The sequence below is a fragment of the Bactrocera dorsalis genome, chromosome 1 (assembly GCF_023373825.1).
Source record: "Bactrocera dorsalis isolate Fly_Bdor chromosome 1, ASM2337382v1, whole genome shotgun sequence".
In the NCBI taxonomy this organism is placed as follows: Eukaryota; Metazoa; Arthropoda; class Insecta; order Diptera; family Tephritidae; genus Bactrocera; species Bactrocera dorsalis.
The window spans coordinates 47,839,198-47,864,268 of record NC_064303.1 but is presented as its reverse complement, the minus strand read 5'-3'; the positions used below and the strand labels follow the sequence as shown (position 1 = coordinate 47,864,268).

The following is a 25,071-nucleotide window of genomic DNA, read 5'->3' as shown; positions in this document are numbered from 1 at the left end:
AGATACTGACGATTCAGATCTACCAGAAAACTTTAAATCTTCTGCTTACGCCAAATTTAAAAACTGCTTAGACCAGTATGAAGACACAAAAATTATGATCGCAGATCAGCTAAAATTAATTAAAGCAGTTGCACCTACTCCACCTCCGAGAGTAGAGCTGCCACACATTCCAAATCAAGAGGCAAGTTCGGGTATCCACCTCAAGGAGCCCGCATGTGATACTGAAATTATTCATGGTGGTTATGAACAATGGCCGTCCTTCCGGGACATGTTCACAGCTGTTTACATAAACCATCCGAAATTATCAAATGCTCAAAAGTTGTATCACCTCAGATACAAAACAAAAGGTCAAGCAGGCGTCATCGTAAAACAGTTCGCATTAAATGACGACAATTTCCATTAGGCTTGGGAAGCTCTGAGATCAAGGTACGAAAACGAACGAATACTGGTATATAAGCAAATAACGATATTAATGAACTTGCCCAAAATTCAAAAGGAAACAAGTGAAGAATATATGAAACTTCAATCCACTGTTTCCAACTGTTTGTCGGTTTTAGCGACACAAAATATTCCCACAGACAATTGGGACCCAATTGTGATAAATATATGCACCGCCGCATTATCAGAAAAATCGTTATTGCTATGGGAACAATCTCTCTCATCAAGGCAGCAAATGCAAAATTTCCTAACTACCCATTATGAAATCGCAGAAAGAGTTGATAAAAAGAAAATTAAACCAAAAGGTATTTCCCATGACCTTAATAGAAGCTTCCAAAGATCCCAAGCCAGTAGCAACAACAATTCAAATAGAAGCTTCTTCAAAAATCAAACGTTCACATCTGAACAATACAAACAAACGTCATGCGAATTGTGCACAGAGGGACATAAACTTAAATCTTGCGAGAAATTTAAGAAATTAAATATAATTGATCGAAACAATTTTGTAAAGTCAAAAAGACTTTGCACAAACTGCTTATCACATGCACACATGCTTAAAGATTGTGAAAGCAAATTTAATTGCGTTTATTGCCATAAATGACATCATTCGATGTTACACATTACCAATTTTTCAAGCTCACCCCCAAACAGCGCAAAAATAAAAAGAGCAAAAGGTTTAGTTGCAACAACAAATTCAAAAAACTGCCACGAAGCACCATGCTGCTCAAAGGCGTTGAAAACTCAAACGCTACACAGCGAAAATCAAAGTAGGGTACTACTACCCACAGCAGTCGTCTCCATCGAACATCGAGGAGAACTGTTTAACCTTAGAGCTCTAATAGACCAAGGATCACAACGATCTTTCATAGCGTCTTGGGCACAGAACAGGCTACAGTTGCCAACAAAACTGGCCAATTTTGAAATCACGGGAACAGGCGGAAGAGTTGTTCAAAACTCAAATAAAATCTGCCCCATTACCCTCCTTTCCCCAAAAGCGGATAAGCGCATACAAGCAAAAGCTATTGTCTTTCCGCAATTAACAAACATGCTTCCAAGCTATCATATAAATAGCAAGCATTGGCAAAAGGTTTCAAACCTTAAGTTAGCAGACCCCAACTGCAACACTCCCGCTCAAATAGATCTCCTATTAGGAAGCGATCTCATACCACAGATAATACTCGAAGGTATTGAGAAAATTACAAAAACACTTCTGGCGCAAAATACCATTTTCGGATGGGTCCTAAGTGGACTAGTTGCGGAACCAGTTGCCACGATGACAACTCAAGTTGAGGAAATCTCCAAAGAATACCTCAATACGGAGTTAAGAAAATTTTGGGAGTTAGAAGAATTCCCCCCCGTATCAATCACAACCCCTGAAGATCGGTATTGTGAGGGTTTTTATAAAACCACAACTACTCGATCAGAAGATGGCCGGTACGTCGTACGACTACCACTAAAGCCAGAATTTCCCCGCACGCTCGCTTTAGGTCATTCCCGCACCGCTGCTATTCAACAGCTTTTAAGCATGGAAGAAAACCTTCTTAAAAAAGGCGAGCTGAAACCAGAATATTATAGAGTTGTAGAAGAATACCTCCTTTTAGATCAAATGGAGAAAGTCAGCGCTGGCGAAAAAATCATACAAAGTAAATACTACTCGTTTTTTTTTGCCACATCATGCAGTAGTAAAGCCAGACAAAAAAAACCAAAAAGGTAAGAGTTGTCTACAATGCGTCGAAATCCACTAGCTCGGGGAATTCCCTAAACGATATCCTGTTTACGGGACCCACGCTCCAACCTGATTTAATGCTGCTTATTCTAATCTGGCGTATATTCAAATACGTATTTAACGGGGACGTCGAAAATGTATAGACAAATAGTCGTACATAAAGACGATCAAGATTTTCAGCGAATTATTTTCCGAAAATCCCCCAATAGTCCACTACGCGACTTCAAGCTAAAAACAGTGACCTTTGACGTTAACTGTGCCCCATATTTAGCCATTCGAACACTGCACGAATTTACAGAAAACACCAAGTCAGAATTTCCTCTGGCAACCGAGGTGTTAAAAACGCAAACGTATGTTGACGACATTTTGTCTGGTAGACACAGTCTTCCACAAGCATACGAATCTTTATCACAGGTTATAAGAGCCCTCAAAACCGCAGGGTTTCCACTGAAAAAGATTACTGCTAATCATCCGGATATAGTAAAACATATACCGAAAGAAAACTTGTTGGATACTAATTTCCTTAAATTCGAAAAGGAAAGTACTACAAAGACTCTGGGGATTCAATGGAATGCGATATCTGACCAGTTTTCATACACTACCGAGTCAATATCTGCAGTATCCGCCATTACAAAACGCCAAATTCTATCCTCTGTGGCAAAACTTTTCGACCACGCAGGATGGCTTTCGCCAACTATGATACAAGCTAAAATCCTGATACAAGAATTATGGCTAGATGGGACCGATTGGGACGAACAAGTAAAACCACTTCGTTTAGAAAAGTGGTCACAGTTCGCGAGCAATCTAAACGATATCTCACAGATACAAATCCCACGGTGGGTAAACTACTCCCCCGAACAAAAAGTCGAATTACACGGCTTCTGTGATGCCTCTGAGAAGGCGTACTGTGCCACTTTATATGTGCGCACACAAAGCGATAACGCGACCACAAGCCACTTATTAGTAGCTAAAGCTAAGGTGGCTCCTCTAAACACGCTAAGTCTACCTCAACTTGAGCTCTGTGGCGCCCAACTACTCGCAAAATTGGTTTCCATGGTGCAGACCCACTTAAACATGAAGAAATACAGATTGTATCTCTGGTCCGATTCTGAAATCGTTCTAGCCTGGTTGGAAAAACCACCACACGCATGGAAAACGTACATTTCTAATCGTACGTCACAATTACTTGACCTAGTGGGGTCAGCCACTTGGCGACACGTAGCCAGTGCTGACAATCCTGCCGTTTTAGGTGCAAGAGGCTGCAACCCGCTGCACCTTGCCACCACCACCCTCTGGTGGAATGGCCCCCGATGGTTAACAGAATCTCCCGATTCTTGGCCAAAATCGTCCATGCGCAATATAATTGCCTCAGAAAGTCGAAAAATCGACTGCTTTCACGCAACATTGGATGATAATGACATCCTTGAGCGATTTTCATCGTTCCCTCGTGCTCTTCGAGTTATCGCCTACATGCTAAAATTCGTAGAGCGACTCAAAAATAAAATTAAGGGAATTCACCCAGAAGCTAACCAATGCGATACGTTAACGCACCTCGAACTCCAAAAGGCAAAGGTCGCACTAATCGCATCCACTCAAATGCGCTACTTTAGCCGCGATATCTCATTATTAAGATTATTATTATCAAAACCCATTGATAAAAGAAGTTCAATCTTGGACACGAAAGGTCTGCTTCGTGCGAATGGTAGGCTTGCTAACTCAAGCCTGACGTACAACGAACGCCACCCTCTAATTACAGCAGAGAAATCCCAACTTGCCACATTACTCCTCAATTATATCCCCTTACTCATGCTTCACGCTGAACATCGCCTAATGCAGCATATAGTCCGTCAAGAGTTCTATATTCCCCGTCTTAAGCCCCAAATAAAGAAATGCATTTTCATGTGCAAGATCTGCACTATGCACAAGCAGAAGTTACGAACACAGATTATGGCAGCACTTCCACCGGAGCGCTGCAACTTCGCTCTGCCTTTCACAGTTTCAGGTGTCGACTTTGCAGGGCCTTTTCAGATAAAGGCGTCCATGCTAAGGTCCCCACTCTAATGAAAGGGTTGGCTGTCTTTGTCTGTTTTACGACAAAAGCAGTGCACCTAGAGCTGTGTACGAATCTGACAAAGGAGGCTTTTCTCGCGGCATTCGCTCACTTCGTCGGACGACGCGGCTTCCCATGAAAACTGATCAGCTATAATGGTAAAACCTTCATTGGAGCCCAAAGAGCCACTGAAAAGGAGTTTGTGGATTTTATCAAACAACTCTCACCAGAGATTGTACAAAGGTATGCTCCCCAAGGTATTAACTGGCAATTTATCCACCCAAGCGCTCCTCATATGGGTGGTTTATGGGAATCAGCAGTAAAAAGCTTTAAATCCCACTTCAAAAAAGTAGCTGGAAACTACAAATTTAATTATGAACAGTTCACCACACTGTCAGTGAGAATTGAAGCCGTTCTCAATTCACGGCCACTCACAACCCTCTCGCAAGATCCCTCTGACTTCACAGCCCTAACACCAGGGCATTTTCTCAAAGGAGCACCCATTCTGGCCACACCTGAGCCAGGCGTGGGGTCGCTATCCTTATTAAATCAATGGGAGAGAATAAAAATCCTCCATCACGATTTCAGCCGCCGATGGAAGGAAGAATATATAAAGGACCTTCATAAAAGGTACAGGTGGAAGAGTCTAGAAAAGGCACCAAAGCTTGGAGATTGTGTCATCATCCATGATGATTGTCTGCCCCCTACAGAATGGCGGCTTGGCCGCATTGAAAAACTACACTACGGTTCCGACGGTCATGTACGAGTCGTTGATCTCCGCACTCAAAGCGGTATATTAACAAGACCGCTCGTGAAACTATGTTTTCTACCACACATTTACGAAACCGCAAATAACGAAAAAACCGCCGATACTATCGTAACGCAAATCAAATAACCAAAAATCCGACTTAATAAACCCACAAATAAAAAACTCGCTTAAACTATTCCGAAACCTAACGCAATGGTCGATCTACGTGACGACCCTTTCATGCCACATAACGTGGCACGATCGCCATACACATTTTAATGGCACACATTTTAACCACATTCCTCCTCCCACACAGATTACCATGGATGTGGATATGCCAACTGTGCCAACGCCAACGGTAAGGTCAACCATAACCGTGCCACGCCCTGTGACAACTCCAGCGCCTCGAACTCCAACGGCAACCGCCACTGCTACCGCTCCTCGTCGTGGCACGCGACCACTACCACCGTCTTCAACACCCGTAGCAGAACCTCAGCGCAGCCGATGTCCCCTATGTCGGCGCCCGCACCGGCTGCAACATTGTAGCATTTTCCGCAGCATGCAGCCCATGCAACGGCAGAAGGTTGCTCAAGCTCACGGGCACACAGGAGTGCACATCAGTGACCCTATGCCAACTGTGCAATGGCCGCACCACACCATGCTGCATGAACCCCAAAACGGCCTGTAGCGCGCCAGCTTGCCACGAGCCGATCGCAGCAGCCCAGTCGGCACCAAAGGCTAATTGCCCCACCATCCTCCAGACCGAGGAGAATTGAAGCATCCCCGCGGCGCCGGCAGCCTCGTACACCACGCCGTTCCACTGGCCTTAGCAGCGTTGTTGCCACGCTGCAGCAACTACAGCGACTGCTAGGCTAATATTCGCCTAGGGGGGCCGGGATGGCTAGATGAGTTAGCTCTCCACTCTATACACCCGACACTGAACGACCACACGACAACCCAACACACTAACGCGATCCACAAATGAAGACACCACCCATGCAGACACACCAGATGAAGACACCACCCATTGCTACACACGAATATATTACACATGCGGACATCACACCACAACTCTACACTACTCAACCATCAAAAGCGACCGCGCCAGAGGACGACCTCCCCTTTTTTACGTCGACCAGAGCCGAGCGAACGTCTAGCGCAGCGTCATTTTTTTACATCTACATTCCGCACGTATTATTGCGTATCTATTTTGAAGTGGCAGTGCAGTGAATAAAAAGAAAACAAAAAACCCCAATTGTGTATTTTTTTTCCTAATTGAATATTGCCGGTGAAATAACCAGTGTCGAGTTACAAGGTGAGTGGTGGCTAAATCGAAGTAAGTAAACAATATGATAAAATTGAAAATATGAGAAAAAAATTCTCTCAGTGTACTTCTGATAATAATAAGTACGCGTGAAATCTTTAAGATAAAAAGTTTTTTTTTGTTGTATACGAAATGTATCAAATAACGAACGCGTATTTCGTTTTACTTATTCCCGGTGCTTATGTATTTAGCTACTAGTTTGTTCTTGTTTTTGTTTTTTATTGTATTCAATGTTTCGTATTCGTTAGCAAATACTTGCGTATACGAACGATAATGCAAACAGGAGAAAAAGGTTGATGACCTTTGTATATAAGTTTGCACAATATGTGCGTGTTTATGTGCATACGTAAGATGCTAAAAATTTAGTTTTTGTTTTGTTTGCAATCCTGTTTGCTTGTGCTTTAACAAGAACAAGGGGTATTGCTGGACAGGTGCCGATTTGGTCTTCGAATATAAGTATGTGTGTGTGAACACTTGAAAATGGCAATACTTATGTATTTGCTTTTCCTTTCTACCAACTCTTAAAATTTTTTTTGTTATTTTGACCGTAATTTTTTTTTTTGAATTAGTAAATTTTAAAATTTTTAATAAATTAAAATTTCGCATTTATCATTTTTTTTTTTTCCAAATTTTGTAAAATTTGTGAAATTTTAATTTAATTTTGTACCCTATGTACGTTGTATATACCGGCATAGGCAAATTGTATGCCGTATGTATGTATGTGCGTATATTATTTGCCGTACGGATAACGCGGGAATAGAAAATCGGTGAAGTGCAGGTATACACGTTTGTTAATATGTAAAATTTTAATGTTTATACATACATGTGGGTGTATGTCGCATTAGTTTTGTTTCTCACTTTTTCCGGTATGTAATAGGTATGTACATATGAAAGTGGTGACTATTATGCATATAAGTATGTTTTGTAATTTTTTTTTTTCTCTTTTAAATTTCGCAATTGCCCTAGCTTACTTTTTGTGCAATCCTGCTTATACTGTTGAGTATAAGGGGTATTGCCGGAAAATGTTGTCAAGTGAATACTTGAAATTTTTATTTTTTTTATTTTTAATGTTGTGTGTTTAGATACACAAATGTAAGCATAAGTAGGCCTTTTATCAGATATGTATATGTATAGTATACATATAATTATATATATATATATATATTTATATGTATATATATATACATTATACTATATACTGTTCATACATATATGTATTTGGATGTGCATAATGTACCAAACTGTTTTCGGTTTCCCGGAAATCAACTGTAAGTTCGGACAGTTTGGTAGCAACCGTTCTATTAAAATTTACAGGATCGTATACAGTTTTTAGAGAGATCAACTGTAAATTTCAACGTACATATATGCAAATAAGTATAAATTATAGATGGAGTTGATACACTCACTTTGTGCCGCTTCAAGGGACTTTGAGGGCTTTATACGGTTTTGAGTAGGGGGGTTGGGGGGTCGCTAGTTTATGCCACTTCGTCCAAACTGCTTCCTGTCCGTTTCCTTTCCTGTTTGGTTTTCCTAGTTCCGTTTTTTATAATTTCCCTTTGTTGGTTGGCTTTCCTTCGTTGGGTTGACTTTCCCACGTTGGTGGGCCTTTTAGGTTGTTATTATCTTTATTATTATTATTACTTTTTTTTGTGTTTTTAATTTTTTGTTTCACGTTTATAAATGTTTAAATTTCACCAATACTATATTTTGGTCATTAAGCTTCGCGCCCGTGTGGATGTTTTTTTGTTACTTAATATTTCGCGCCCGCTTTTTGATATTATTATTATTTTTTTTTGGCTTTTGGTTGTAAACTTTGTATTTTATGTACATGTATTAATATGTTGCTGTTTTTTTTTCTTTATAATTGCACAAACGGAGTTACTTTTTGTTATTATTGTATTATTATTTTATTTTTTTTTTTGATTTTGATTTTGCTACCACAACACGGAACCGCTTCGTGTCCGTTTTTCAAACTATTTTTTTTTTTTATATATGTACTATGTATATTAGAGCTGAGCGATATTGTGATTTTTCGATATCTGTGATTTCAGTGATTGCTATTTTTAAATCACTGTGATTTTATATTGCTATTGCGATCGCAACTAAGTCGACGTTTAAACGTCGTTGTTGTTGTTATAGCGGCAGATTCTGCCAATTTGACACTGTTTGGCCGAATAAAAGACCGGGTCTGTTCCACTTACGTAGATCCGACTATCGAGGGAACAACGGAAACATTTTGTCGTTATTGGCGGCAAATTCTCTTTTGGTCCTGTAACTCGAGTCAAGTTTTTCCGCCTTTCTTTTCACTACATTTTCGCAAATGTTGGAGCGGTTCGGCTACCTGACACTTAGAGCGTATTGCATAGTTCATTTGTATGTTGGTATGATGGTTTCACACATTTCTTAGAAGGAATTACCATTAGTGTGGTTGATAAGTTGTTTGTTTAGAATACCCGCTTTTAATATTTTCAAGACCAAATAATTAACGAGAGTTTCGTAATCTTTGGGAAAATATTAAAAACCCGTAATTTTTTTATTCCATCATTTTTTCTGAAATTAATTAGTTACAATTCTTGTTTTCATCACAGAAAGCTTTCAAATTTGGTTTTAACAATAAGTAAAATTAAAACTTTAATTAAAACAAATTAAAATATTCCATAATTCCATTTTGCTTACATTTCACCTACCACTTCAAACATCTGCTATACATACTTCACTTCTTTTCCTTGATACATTTCCTGCCATTATTAAAAATTATAAGAACGTTACACTCAAAACTTCAAACCGCTATGACGAAAAATAGCATATACGATATATACAATACCCTGAAGAAAGTTGTTACTTTTCTGCTATTTGCTATTGTGGTCGTAATTCACAGCTTCGAACTGCGATCACAGTTTTGAATTGCGATCACAATTCACAGGTTCGAACTGCGATCACAGTTTCGAACTGCGATCGCAATCGCAGTTCATAGAAGCGAACTGCCATTTATAAAAAGTGATCGCAGTTGCGATTTGCGATTTTTCAATCACAGTGAAAAAATCACCGATAGTGAAATATCGCTCATCACTAATGTATATGTATACCGCAACTTTTATTTTATTTTATTATATATTTTTTTGGAAATTTTTTGGTTTATATATACATATGTATGTGTATGTATATGTGAATGCATCACTTTTTCTTTTTTATAAAATATTTTTTTCTTGAAAAATTTTTTTTTTGTATAGTATATATGTATGTATGTATGTATATGTATCTGTCACCGCACCTTTTTTCTTTTTATATATATTTTTTTGAAAAAGATGTATATATATATATACATATGTATATGTATATGTCACCGCACCTTTTATTTTTTGTTTATTTGTATATGTCACTTTTTAATTATTTTAGCGCTTGAATCTTTTTTTTGGTTTTTGGTTGGCGGCTTATCTCATTTAGCCCCAGCTAATCACCCAGATATTTTAAAAAATATTCCAAAAGCCCATTTGTTGGATAATTTCTTTATATTCAAAAAGGAAAGTACAACAAAAACACTAGGCATCTAATGGAATGCGATATCTGATAAGTTTTCATATACTACAGAGTCAATATCCGCATTATCTGCCTTAACAAAGAGACAAATTTTATCCTCAGTGGCAAAACTTTTCGATCCCGCAGGATGGCTATCGCCAATTATGATACAAGTGAAAATTCTGATACAAGAATTATGGCTAGACGGAACCGACTGGGACGAACAAGTGAAACCTCTTCGCTTAGAAAAATGGTCCCAGTTCGCTTATAATTTAAACGACATCTCGCAGATACAAATTTCACGGTAGGTAAACTATTCCCCCGAATACAAAATGGAACTACACGGCTTCTGCGATGCCTCTGAAAATGCATATTGTGCCACTATATATGTGCATATACAAAGCGATGTCGCAACTACAAGTCACCTACTAGCGGCAAACGCAAAAGTTGCGCCTCTAAAAACGCCGCGACTTGAACTCTGTGGCGCTCTACTACTAGCAAAACTTGCTTCAATGGTGCAGACCCACTTAAACATGGCGAAATACAAATTATATTTATGGTCCGATTCCGAGATAGATCGTATCAAATACTTGACCTAGTAGGATCAGCTCAAAGTTTAAGAGCAACTTATCTCCATTGCGATGCATTGACGCACCAAGACTTACAAAAAGCAAAGGTCGCTCTTATCGCATCAACCCAAACGCACTACTTCAGCCGTGATATAGCATTACTTACAGAATCGAAGCCTATTGATAAAAAGAGCTCACTCTTAGTTCTAAACCCATTTCTAATCTAATTCAAGCCCAACGTATAATGAACGCCACCCTATAATCATACCAGAGGGGTTTTCGTTTGCCACTTTATTTATAAGATATATCCACCTACTAATGCTCCACGCCGAACATCGTGTCATGCAACATATGGTCCGCTAAGAGCTGCACATACCCCTACTGAAGCCCCAAATAAAGAAGTATATTTTCATATGTAAAATCTGCACTATGCATAAGCAGAAACTGCGATTGCAGATTGTGGCAGCTGGAACGCTGCAATTTTGCTTTCCTTTAACCACTACAGGTGTAGATTTTGCTGGGCCTTTTCAGATAAAGGCGTCCATGTTAAATCTTCTACCCTCATGAAAGGCTATGTGGCTGTTTTTGTCTGTTTCACGACAAAAGCAGTACACCTTGCGCTATGTACGAATCTGACGACGGAGGTTTTTCTTGGGGCTTTTGCTCGTTTCGTCGGACGACGAGGCTTTCCATCAAAAATCATGAGTGATAATGGTAAACTTTTATCGGAGCTCAAAGAGCTATCAAAAGACAATTTGTGGACTTCACGAAACAAGTCTCACCTGACATTGTTCAAAAATACGCTCCTCAAGGTATAAATTGGCAGTTTAGCCCCTCATAGGGGCAGCTTATGGGAATCAGCTGTAAAAAGCTTTAAATCTCATTTTAACCCTAGAAGGTCATCGCTATATATATCTTCTAAATAAAACAATATCAAACAGTTTTTCTTAAATCTTTTATTAAATAAATAAAATTTTCACAGCTCTGATTCATTCGGCTTTTGTACAAAATACAAACTAAGAAACTTAAAAAAACTAAACAATGTAATAACATATTTTCACTGAATGGTATTTTTTCATAAAGATAATACTATTAACTGAAAACATAAAATACTTTACGGAATGAAAGTTCTCATTTTGTACAAGAGGCACAAAGTTCTATTTTATGCTCCCCACAAAAACTTTTTTTACATTTTGCACAAAATGATTTCGTCATCCGTCTCTTAGCAGGCGGACAAATTGCGCAAATCGTTCTCTTTTTTGTTACATTTTTTTGGCGGTTAGTAGCTGTGGCATTTTCATCAAAAGAAACACAACTTTCAATATTTGATCGCAACGACGTAGACAATGCTGGTACTTCAAGTCTGTTTGTCAAATTACTTTGAATAAGGGCAGAATGCAATTTTTTCATAAAAGCAGAACGACTGAGAGGTTTTTTATTTGTTTGAAATACGTTGTGTGAATAAATAATGTAGCTGTTAATAAAAGACATGTTCAATATACCAAAAAATTGACACATTGGCCATCGGTTGGTTTTGCGTGAACAGCTCATGACACTACACATTTGCTGCTGCTCATTCCTCATTACAGGATGATAATAAATATATTACCTTACTCGGCTTCGGCTTATATGATAGAAGCGACAGCTCATTATCATAGCAAAACATTGACGTATTACACTTACGACCTTTTACATTTTTCACTTCACTCGGAATTTCTCGCTTATTAGAACGTAGAGTTCCAACCATTGTCAGCTTGTATGGTTCGCATAACAGTGATTTAGCAAGAGGAATCGAACTAAACCAGTTGTCCATTGTAACGATTATATTTGAACCATGTACAGTTTTAGTCAACTCTTTTACGTAGTACTCACCAAGTGGAAAGGTGGTTTTGTTTGATCCTTTTCCCAAATACGGCATAGCATCAACCATGTACTTTGTACCGCTATCACATATCATGACCATTTTGAGTCCATATTTTGCTGGCTTGTTTGAAATGTACATCCGGAAGCTACATTTTCCCCTGAACGCCAGTAGTTGCTCGTCAATCGTAAGATATTCTCCAGGCGTATAATTTTCCCGGCACTTTTGAATGAACATCTCCCAAATTTTTCTAATGGGGGCAAATTTGTCTTCACCTATTTGAAGGCGTGCAGATTTATCGTCGAATCGACGACACGACATAAGAAATTTGAACCTTGCTTTTGTCATTATCGAAATGTATGTTATTTCACCATAAGATCTGTCAAACAATTCATCTGCAGACAGGTGCTGATCTTTCTTGACTGCTGTTAGTACCAAGAGTCCAATTAAGGCAGAAATTTCATTTGAAGAAGTTACTTTTCTTTGAGCTTCATCTGTAGTTGCAAGTAAGATGGACTGCCGATTAGTAATTTCAGTGTTTTTCCATTGAACAATTTCTTCCACGATATCTGGTGTAATGAACATTTGGAAGCATTTCAGTGGGTCTGATATATTTTTGCAGGGGCGTGTTGGTCCTCGAGCTTTATGTACTACATTTAGACCATAACGATAAGATTTTCCTTTTTTTTTTTTTTTTGTTTATTTTTGCCCCGTAAAATATGTAGATTTATTAAAATTAATTATATTTGACTTGGCTCTTAATAAATGGAAAGGTATGTTAAATTCATCTAGGTCAGTTGATTCTTCTGAAGAACTTGCATCCCCTAAGCTTTCGTTTTCTTCGATTTCTGCACCAGATTCTAGTTCGCTGTTGTCTAACTCATCGTCAGTTCTTTCTTCTGAAGAACTTGCATGCCCTAACTCATCGTCTAATCCATTCTCGTCGTCGCTCATTGCAAGAAATTTTTAAATTTCTTCTTCAATATAAATTTTGCTGCCACTCATCTTGTATTACAACTGTACAAACCAAACAGATAAATAAACAAGAAAAATAACTTCGGAACGAAAAACTCACACAAAGTTCATCGTTCGTCTTTTCGACTACGCCTGTTTAAAAAATAGATACTTACACAGATCTTACGAAGCCAACCAACTTCAAACATGTACAGCTCAACAGCGACTAACGCTGTAAAAAAAAAGGCACTATACAAACAATGGAACAGTGCGATAACGGTAAAATAAACACTCGCGTCGTCGAAACTTCGAGGCATGACTTTCCAGGGTTAAAAAGATAGCTGGCAACTACAAATTTAATTTTGAAGAATTCACGACACTCTTAACTAGAATTGAAACCGTTCTTAACTCACGGCCTCTAGCTGCACTCTAGCAAGATCTTTTAGACTTTACTGCCCCCACACCCGTTCTGGCCACACCTGAGCCAGCCGTGGAGTCGCTTTCTTTATTAAACCGTTGGGAAGGAATTTAAATTCTCCATCATGACTTCAATCGCCAATGGAAAGATGATTATTAAAGGTCATATTCGCGAAGTCGATCTCTTAAGAGAGAATTACCGATCCATTTAGTAGCATTCGTTAATGCCAATTTGGTTACAGACGTGAAATCCGCTATTAGAATACTAAAAGATGTAACACAAATTAACAATTACGGAAATAGTAATTACTCTAATAATGCTAATGCGCAACAATATCTTCCTTACATTAATAGTTTTACTAATTTGCAACAACAAATTCCTATTTTCAATACTCCTTTTAATAATAACCCACAAAATCAAAACCATAACATACAATATAATGACAATTTTGGTAATACTCATAAAAATCCAAGTAATAATACAAGAATGCAGTCACGGCAAATATATACTGGAGGGAATAGTTCAAATCAGTCTAGGATTCGACGTTACGGAATTTCTGAACCAATGCAGCAGGATATCGAGAATTTTCGGCTAAAAGCCTCGGATACTTACCAAAAGTAGAATTGATAATTGAAAATCGATCATTTACATTTCTGGTGGATACAGGATCATCAGTAAGTCTAATTAGATCTAATGTTCTCAATAGGCAAATTTTTGATACAAAATGACATTAACAACAGTTACAGGAAAAGTAACGTTAAATAGAATTCAAAAGGAGTATACAAGTAATAAAAATGTAAATGCTGCATTGAAATTCTACGTACATATATGATTTTTCTACAAAATACGATGGTTTATTAGGCTATGATATCCTTCGGCAACTTAATGCTAAAATTGGTATTGCTAAAAAAAACTTTTTTTTAAATGATGTTATTTATAAATTTGTAAATAATACTGATTCAAAAACATACGGATTTTATGAAAATTTAAATATGACCAGTGACTCGAAAGACTCACAATTTAGGCTCGAGCATCTCAACAAAGAAGAGATTTTGAGTATAAAAAAACTGTTATGTAAATACAAACACATATTCTATGTAGAAGGTGATACATTAACATTCACTAATAAAATTAAACATAAAATCAAGACAATACACGAAGACCCCATAAACGTCAGGTCCTATAGATATCCTCAAGTACATAACTTAGAAGTTGAGAAACAAATTAAAGAAATGTTGGCTCAAGGTATAATTTGTCACAGCAAATCGCCATATTCTGCACCAATCTGGATTGTACCTAAGAAACCGGATGCTTCTAATATACAAAAATTGCGAATTGTAGTAGATTATCGTAAATTAAACGATATTACTGTAAGTGACAAGTATCCTATTCCTATTATGGACGAAATGTTGGATAAACTTGGGAAATGCATGTACTTTAGTTCTATTGACTTAACAAAGGGATTCCATCTAATTGAAATGGATACAGGGGATAGAATGAAAACAGAATTTTCTACACCGAATGGACATTTTGAGTTTTACGTATGCTGTTTGGTCTTAAGAATGCGCCATCGACATTCCAAAGACTGATGAATACAGTCTTAGATGGTTTGATCGGTAAAGTTTGTATGGTGTACTTGGATGATATAATTGTCTTCAGTTCTTGACTTCAAGAACACATGAAAGAAAGTTTACTCTAACCACCGACGCATCAAATGTAGCTCTTGGAGCTGTTTTGAGTCAAGAAGGTCATCCTGTTTGCTTTTCAAGCCGTACTCTTAATGAACATGAGTTACATTATTCCACAACGGAAAAGAGTTGCTGGCTATTGTTTGGGCAACAAAATTTTTCCGCCCTTATTTATATGGTAGAAAATTTATCGTAAATAGTGACCATAGACCTCTCCAATGCACGGTGGTTCCTCCCATACGACAAAAATAAAAAAGTCTATGTTTATATATTGGGCTTGTAGCTAAATAAATAGTTGCATATGTCATCAAATTTATGTATTTTGAGTTTGTTTTGATTATTTCTAACGGAACTTCTTGAGTGAAAGCAACATATGTACGGCCTTGCACAGAAGTAAATAGTTGCCAAAAATAAAACCGAAAGCAATGTGTACATTCAACTGCAAAAGTTAAAATTAAAAAAGTGTCTACATAAATAAAAATACTGAAAATGGAAATTAAAGTAGATGGTAATAGTATTATTTTTCAGTAATAACAAGTTTTTAAATTGTGCTGTTGTTTTTAGAATAACAAATTTTAATGAAGTGTCTTTTTGATTCAGTTTTGTTGTTCTTTGTTAAATGTATTTGGAGATTTAGTAACTTTGTCAACCGAATGCAGTGACCGGATTAGTGTGTAAATGTTGATAAAAGTATATAGTTTAAAATAATATTAAGTTCATGTGCAGGGATTTGCAGGTTTCTAAATAAAGTTCATTAAACTAACCCAACTTTTTAGTTTCAAAGTGTATTTTGTACATCAAATGTGCATGTTATAGCATTGGTTTTTGCAAGTAATGTCAATAAAAAAATATAGAATTAGTTGTTGTTGTCTCACTCTCTCTCTCTGAGATTAAAAAAAACGCGGACAAATTTAAGCAATTCGCACTTGAAACTGCTAAAGGGCTTGTAGAGAAGTACCCTTGGTTCTATCTTCCACCTTCAGTTCACAAGATCCTAGTGCATGGTTCCGAAGTCATCGAAAGTGCAATAGTATCCATTGGAGAACTATTAGAGGAAGGTGCGGAAGCCAAAAACAAGGATATTAAGAGGTATAGGCTTCAACATACGAGAAAAACTTCTCGAATTGCAACAAATACGGATTTACTTAATATGTTATTATTAAGCTCAGATCCATTTATTACAGGTCAACGAAAATTTGTCATGCAAAAAGAAAAGCGCATTATTAAAATCTACAATAGAATTGTTGGAAGACTAATTACGTAAAAGAATTTTTTATTGAGGTTTACAACGTCCTTATTTTTTTCCAAATTAATAAAAATTTTATTTGAAGTGTAAAAAATAAATTGTTTAATTTTATAAAATTAAATGCCACATCTGTTTTCCTTTCTATTTCTTCTTCTTCTTAAATGGCGTAGACACCGCTTACGCGATTATAGCCGAGTTAACAACCGCGCGCCAGTCGTTTCTTCTTTTCGCTACGTGGCGCCAATTGGATATTCCAAGCGAAGCCAGGTCCTTCTCCACTTGGTCCTTCCAACGGAGTGGAGGTCTTCCTCTACCTCTGCTTCCCCCGGCGGGTACTGCGTCGATAACTTTCAGAACTGGAGTGTTTTCGTCCATCCGGACAACATGACCTAGCCAGCGTAGCCGCTGTCTTTTAATTCGCTGAACTATGTCAATGTCGTCGTATATCTCGTACAGCTCATCGTTCCATCGAATGCGATATTCGCCGTGTCCAACGCGCAAAGGACCATAAATCTTTCGCAGAATTCTTCTCTCGAAAACTCGCAACGTCGACTCATCCGTTGTTGACATCGTCCAAGCCTCTGCACCATCAGCAGGACGGGAATTATGAGTGACTTATAGAGTTTGGTGTTTGTCTGTCGAGAGAGGACTTTGCCTCTCAATTGCCTACTCAGTCCGAAGTAGCACCTGTTGGCAAGAGTTATCCTGCGTTGGATTTCTAGGCTGACATTGTTAGTGGTGTTTACGCTGGTTCCAAGATAGACGAAATTATCTACAACTTCAAAGTTACGACTGTCAACAGTGACGTGAGAGCCAAGTCGCGAGTGCGACGATTGTTTGGTTGATGACAGGAGATATTTCGTCTTGCCCTCGTTCACTGCCAGACCCATTCGTTTTGCTTCCTTGTCCAGCCTGGAGAAAGCAGAACTAACGGTGCGGGTGTTGAGACCGATGATATCAATATCATCGGCATACGCCAGCAGCTGTACGCTCTTATAAAAGATTGTACCTGCTCGATTAAGTTCTGCAGCTCGAACTATTTTCTCCAGCAGCAGATTGAAAAAGTCGCACGATAGGGAGTCGCCTTGTTTGATACCTCGTTTGGTATCGAACGGCTCGAAGAGGTTCTTCCCGATCCTGACGGAGCTTTTGGTGCCGCTCAACGTCAGTTTACACAGCCGTATTAGTTTTGCGGGGATACCAAATTCAGACATCGCGGCATAAAGGCAGCTCCTTTTCATGCTGTCGAAAGCAGCTTTGAAATCGACGAAGAGGTGGTGTGTGTTGATTCTCCTTTCACGGGTCTTTTCCAAGATTTGGCGCATGGTGAATATCTGGTCGGTTGTTGATTTACCAGGTCTGAAGCCACACTGATAAGGTCCAATCAGTTCGTTAACGGTGGGCTTTAATCTTTCACACAATATGCTCGTAGAACCTTGTATGCGATGTTGAGGAGGCTAATCCCATGGTAGTTGGCGCAGATTGTGGGGTCTCCTTTTTTATGGATTAGGCATAGCACACTTAAATTCCAGTCGTTGGGCATGCTTTCGTCCGACCATATTTTACAAAGAGGCTGATGCATGCTCCTTATCAGTTCTTCGCCGCCGTGTTTGAATAGCTCGGCCGGCAATCCATCGGCTCCTTCCGCTTTGTTGTTCTTCAGGCGGATAATTGCTATTCGAACTTCTTCATGGTCGGGTAGTGGAACGTCTGCTCTATCGTCATCGATTGGGGTATCGGGTTCGCCTTCTCCCGGTGTTGTGCTTTCACTGCCATTCAGCAGGCTGGAGAAGTGTTCTCTCCATAATTTAAGTATGCTCTGGGCATCGGTAACTAGATCACCTTTGGGGGTTCTACAAGAGTATGAACTTTCTTTCTATTTATTAATAAATCCGGGAATTGGAACAAAATTTATCACATGCTTAGGTATTTTAACGTTAGAATTATATATGTATGTAGAATATGAAAAGTGGGCGTTATACAATTGCGATTTTTTCAGAATATCGTACTGGCATGAACAGAAATATGCTGTGTATATTGCAGGTCAGTATCTCTTTTGTCGCTATCCTCCATACAAATGGAACCACTGTGCAATGGCTCCACAATTTGAAGGAACCAAACGCTAAGCTGCAAAGGTGGAAGTAAAAACTTAGTGATTTCGATTTTGATGTCAAATATATCCCAGGAAAAGAAAACCATGTAGCAGATGCTTTATCACGTATTAAACTTAAAGATTGTTATTTTGGTGATACTTCATCTAATATTGCTACTATTCATTCCGCAACAGAAGATTCTGAATCTTACTCGTATACTCCTATTTTGGAAAGACCATTGAATATATTTAAACGACAACTGAGATTGATAAAAAACAATGAAAATAGTTTGCGAACTGAAAATATTTTTAAAAACAGTATTACAACAATTAAATATATTGACTTAACTAGCGATCGAATAAAAAATATAATAGAGAATTTTTTAATTAGTAAAAAGACAACAATATTCATGCCTAATGACGCAGATTTTGTGAAATTTCAAGATATTTTTAAAACTCTAATCAACAATACAAGACACAAAATATTGAGAGCAACTAAAGAGCTTGAAAATGTTAGAGATTATTCGGAATTTAAAACTAAAATTCTTGAAATTCATTTAGAAGGCCTTCATCAAGGCATAGAAAAGATTGCTAATCGTTTTAAAGATAAATATTATTATCCGAACTATTTAAAAGAAATTAGTAAAATTATTAACGAATGTGAATTATGCAATAGGTGTAAATATGATCACATTACCCACAAATTGCCTTTTAAAATCACACCCCCTGCTTACGAAATCAGAGAAAAATTTGTAATTGATTTTTGGGAATGGGAGAAAAGACATTACCTAACCTGTATTGATTTGTTTTCTAAATTTGCAACTGCTGAAGAAGTACAAACATTGAACTGGTTAGAAACAAAAAGAGCGCTAATAAAAATTTTTAATACCATGGGACCCCCAAAAATATTAAAAATCGATCAAGATCATGGAATAAATAATGTTAACATTAAGAACTGGTGTGAGCAGCTAAATATTCAAATAGAAGTAACCACTGGTAAGACTGGCATTGCAGATATCGAACGTCTTCACAAAACCTTTAATGAAAAACTAAGAATAATTAATAGCTCGGATGATAAAGAATTAAAGTACATGCTAATCGAACAAGCTCTTTTTACACTACACCATAATACAATATAATACATTCTACACCCGTGAAATCCCATATAACATTTTCTTCAATCACCTAGCACCGAAATTTAATGCTCAACTTATAAAATAAAATCGAATAAATAAGGCTAATAAGACACATACAGAAAACCCTATAGACACTAATTTAATCAACGCTAAAAATTCAAGAAAACGTCTGGAAAAAACACATAATCCGTTTAGAAAAGTAGAGCTAGTCAAAGCCGAAGACGATAATGAACATTTTGTGATTAAATACTAATAAGAATCGTAAAGTAAGGAAATATAAAAACCAATTTAAATGAAAAAAAATTCCAATAGAATTAAAGTACCAAAAAACATTAATTAATTTGTTGTACAAAAACTATAAAAATAAATTGTTATTAAATTTACATTCAATTATATGATATTGTTAACAATGTTGTACAGAACTACTCAAATCGTTAATTATAATTTTATATCTATTGTTTTTAAGATACAATGAAGTTATGAAGTAATAATGTTAAAATAGCAATTTCTTTATTGTAAGTTTGTCGTTTAAGTCTTTTGTTTTTAAATTGAAACTGTACAAATTTTCTTTATTGTAATTTAATTTAAGCAACAGTTGTAGCATACAAACTAACGCAATAAGGATATTGCTGTTTCTTGTGGTGGGAGAAGTAACATATGTACATATAATATGTTTATTTGTTGCATTATTTTACCGCTATAAGTTCTCTCCCGGGAATTTGACTCACTGTCTTAAGGTAAACTTAATTCAGTCTGATGGCAACAGTCAAGCTTCGAATATCATTTTAATAATAAATAAATATTTGTTAAATTAAACTCAAATAATTGTGTTTAATGTTACTTACATATATATATATATATGATTATTAAAAGTACTATTTCTTAACAGATCAATATGCATGCCGAGATGCCATTTGTACCTACGCCCACTGTGCGTTTCGCCGTCACGGTTCCGCGCCCAAAAGCTACCCCAGTAGCAGCGCCGCAAACAACCATCGCTGCTGCACCTCTCCGAGAAATTCTATCGGCTCCACGCAGTGACCGGCAAGCAATAGCTCCGGAGCAGCCACAGCGTCAATGCGCGATGTGTCGCCGACGACATCTGTTGCCACACTGTGGCATCTTCAAGGAGATGACAACAGCCTTGCAACGCCAGCAGATCACTCAGGCACACGGCTATTGCCTGGCTCCGGGTACCAGTGCCAGGTATGCATGCGACACCATCATACGATGCTGCATCGCAGCCGACGTCCCCCGCGACCGCAACCGCGAAGGCCAGCATTACCATTGGAGGAGTCCCGATTTTGGCGTCATCGTCATGCACCCCCGAACCGGAGGCGCCACCCTGGACCGCAAGCCCGCCGTACAACAGGCCTCAGCAACATTGTTGCAACACTGCAACAACTTCAGAGGTTACTAGGCTAAATACTCGCCTGCAGGATGTATAAATGAGCATCCTCCCCCGAACATCCACACACATACCACATCAACTCAACATATCAACACTGACACGCATCCTTCACCACACTCATCACATCACCACTTACCATCCACATTACTCACGAGAGCAACACATATTGACACCCACACACAAGTACACCAACCAAACACCATGACACCGTCCCTATACCAAAGCGAAAAAGGGAACTGACGAGGAGATCCAATTCAGTATGTTATCGACATCAGCAACGATCGGTGCATTTCGCAAATCTCCCACGCCGCAGATATAATAATTTTAGAAGTTTTTCCATTTTCGAGAATTTTCCGTTTTTTCATCAAACCCCATGATTATTACCAGTGTGAACTTTAAATTATCTAAAAAAAGCCCTATTGGGATATATACCGCTCCCAAAAATATTATCAGTTGTGAATTTTAAAGTGTTTATTTAAACTGTATTGGAACACTCGTGAACAAACAAGTGCATCTTTTCATTTCTTTATTTACGGGAAATTTGTGGTGAGTTAAAGGTGAGTGCGGGAAAGAAGCACATATATAATATTTCAATAAAACATAAACAAAATTGTATATCGCTGTTTATATCAAGTAAACTAATAAACTAGTTCCACAAAAAATAGGAGTATTTTATATGATACGGACCGATCTATAAATTTTATATATTATGCTTCCAAAGTTTCACAGAATATTAAAATAATTAATATTTCGTTGAATAAACTCGATTTTTTAACACACCATCACATCTCGAGGCATGGAGTATGAGAAAGGAGGACACCGGACAAAGTTCCTAGTTCATGTACTACCAAATAACTCAACTTTAGATTCGTCTGACCACAATATGTTTCGCCATTTAGCCCTGGGCCAGGAGCCATTCTCTTTTGCAAATTGTATGCGGGCTTCCTTGTGCTTCTTTCATCATCATCATCATCATCATCATCATCCCAATAAAAATTTTTTTCGTATTTTACTGCTGGTATTCCGTTATGTGTATCGTTATTGTTCCGCGTCAGTTAAGTTATGCAGTTAAGTTATGTATGTATGTATATTTAATTCTGCTGTCTTCTACTTCTTTCTTTACCATAGAAATACCAAGGTCTTTATGGATATTTTCTTTACGCATGTACCATGGTGAACACATAATTTTTCTAAGCATTTTTGATTGGAACCTTTGTATTATATCAATATTAGTCGCACAGGTCGTACCCCACTATTGAATGCCATATATCCAAATCGACTTTATGACCGCTTTTCTTACATATTTCGCTAGTACATTTTATTCTATTCTATTTACTTGCTCTATCGTGCTTTGTTTTTCACGAAACCCGAATTGGTGCATTGGTATTATATTATTTTCGTGGAGGAAAGGAGTCAGCTTTGATAGTAACACTTTTTCAGAAATTTTAGAAAGACAGGGTAGAAGACTGATTGGTCTGTATGAAAACGGCTGTGTTAAGTCTTTCCCAGGTTTATCTATCAAGATAATCTGCGACTTTTTCCATGACTTAGAATAGTATCCGAGATTAAGAATTGCATTGAAGAGCAAAAGGAACAATACTTGGTAACTCAATTAGCATTATTGGGGTAATATTGTCATGTCCTGATGACTTTTTTGAGTTAAGTTCTTTTATTATTCTAATAATTTCAGAAGGTGAAGTATTAGAAGACTCGAGTGACTCGTTAACTGTGTTGGGTAAGCTGGACAGCTCAAAGTTGTTCTTTGGCGAGTTGGGTTGAAATACCTTTTCTAGGTGATTTTCAAAACAATTAACCTTTTCCTCGTCACTTCGAGCCCAATTTCCACCCCTGTCTCGTATAGGAATGTTGGAGTCAGTTAGTGGCTTCATGAACTATTGGGCTTTCCAAAAGGAATTTTGCTTGCTTCAATTTGGATACAGTTTCTTTATATACATTTCAGTATTGAATTCTTCCTCACGTTTAAGCGCTTTTTTTTTTTTAATTACGTACAGCTAATTGTTTAATTGGAGCTGAGTGGATGGGGAGCGATTTATCTGCCATTCTCGTCTTGCACGCCTTTTTCATTTACAAGATTTTCTGTTGCTCTATTAGAGATTTTTTAAAGCCAAGCGGCTTATAGCTTTTGTTTGGTGTTGCTAAGACAGCTGCGTTAGTTTTTAAATCATTGAGTTCTCGTATGCCTTCGTCAATATCTCTTCCTGTATTTATTTTGTGCTCAATATTAATGTGGCTACTTACTTTTTTATATTTTAGCCAATTCGTTTTATAAGACCCCCACTTTTGGAATAACGAATATGGGTTGTTCACATAACTTTATTAGTACAGGTGCGTGATCAGAAGATAGATCAGTACATGTATCAGCTGTTATGTGCGAATTATCTATATTTTTGATTACAGCAAAATCAATTAAATCTGGTATGTTATTACGATGACTAGGCCAATATGTCGGTTTACCAGGATATATTATTTTAAGGTTATTATGCCTATTTATAATAGTGTGATATAGTGGTCGTCTATTCGGATTACTTAGTCATGAGCCAAAATACGTGTGTTTTGCAATGTAATCACCACCTGCTAGAAATCTATGGCCTAGAGTTCCAAAAAAGTCTTAAAATTGAATGTCTGTAATTTTATACCGAGGAGGGCATTATGTGGCCGACAGGTTTAAGTCCCCGCAGCGATTTTTTAAAGTTACTGTTGTAGCTTGTAATTCCGCTGTGGCATAAAATTCTAATGCGTGGTGATGTAACCGTTTTCTAACCTTGTTCCTCCATGTGCCTTTCCATCTAGTAGGTTTGTAGCATAGAGTCTAAAGCCCGGTATAAAGAAACTAGCTTTTTACCCGCGGCTTCGCCCACAGTAGAGCCATTAAATAAGTATGAGAATTAAAGGGTAAGGATATAATAACAGAAATGAGTCAAAATGATAACTAAATTTTATTGCTTGGGGGCCATCCATAAATTACATCACACCTTGAAGGGGGGGGAGGGTATCATTCAGAAGTGACATTGTGTGACAAGGAGCAGGGGGGGTCAAAAGCTTTGTGACATCACATTTCAAAATTTGTGATGCACAAACGTGAAATTTATAGGTAAACAAAAAATATTAAACATTTATAAACACACTCTTTGTTTTTAATACTTAAGTTGTAACGAAGCTTTTTACTGCCCCTGCTTCTTACAAGTATAACTTGCTGAGGTATACTCGTCGTGTCCAGGGTTCGTTACAATAAATTTGTAAACATTGGGGCTCTTCTGCGAATCGTATTTTATTATAATCTTAATCAAAGTTACAAAATTGTCTCCCGCGTTATAGTTTCAGCTTTACAACATTTTAAATATTTTCATTTAGATGCAATTTATATAGCTACAAATGCCCCACGCATGGTACCTCTCAGTCGGGAACTTACTGGTGTACTATTAAGTAATGATGATTTTGGGTCACATCTTGATTCAAGTAATCGAACTACTGACTTAGATCTAGAAAAACGAAACTTCGAAAGTGCGGGCAATGTGTTGGCTGACCTTTGGGGCAAGTTAGTCATTGATAATTTTCCAGTCGTTGTTGAATATGTTGCACCAACTGTTACTGGACTAGATATTGAACAGGCTATGATGTTGAAAAATAATGCTACTTGGTAAGCTAATGTACGTGAGTCACAATATTTTTTAGAAATAGTTAAATGTGAAACTATTGCATGCTGCGGTGTAAGACGTTGTAGTCGTTGAAAATTATTAAAAGAAGGATTTTTACCACCACCTGTGTTAATTAAACAGACATCATAAGGTTATGGAGTCACAGGGAGTGATGACAACGCTAAGTTTGATCCATTATTACTACAGATATTATTAAATCTCCAAGCATCATCCCATC

General features: G+C 37.6%; 1 protein-coding gene across 1 annotated transcript in view; it reads right to left on the bottom strand.

Annotated features, from left to right (window-relative positions):
• LOC125775367 (uncharacterized) overlaps positions 1-25,071 on the bottom strand; it is a 915,975-nt gene that overhangs the window by 281,645 nt on the left and 609,259 nt on the right. The window lies entirely within an intron of this gene.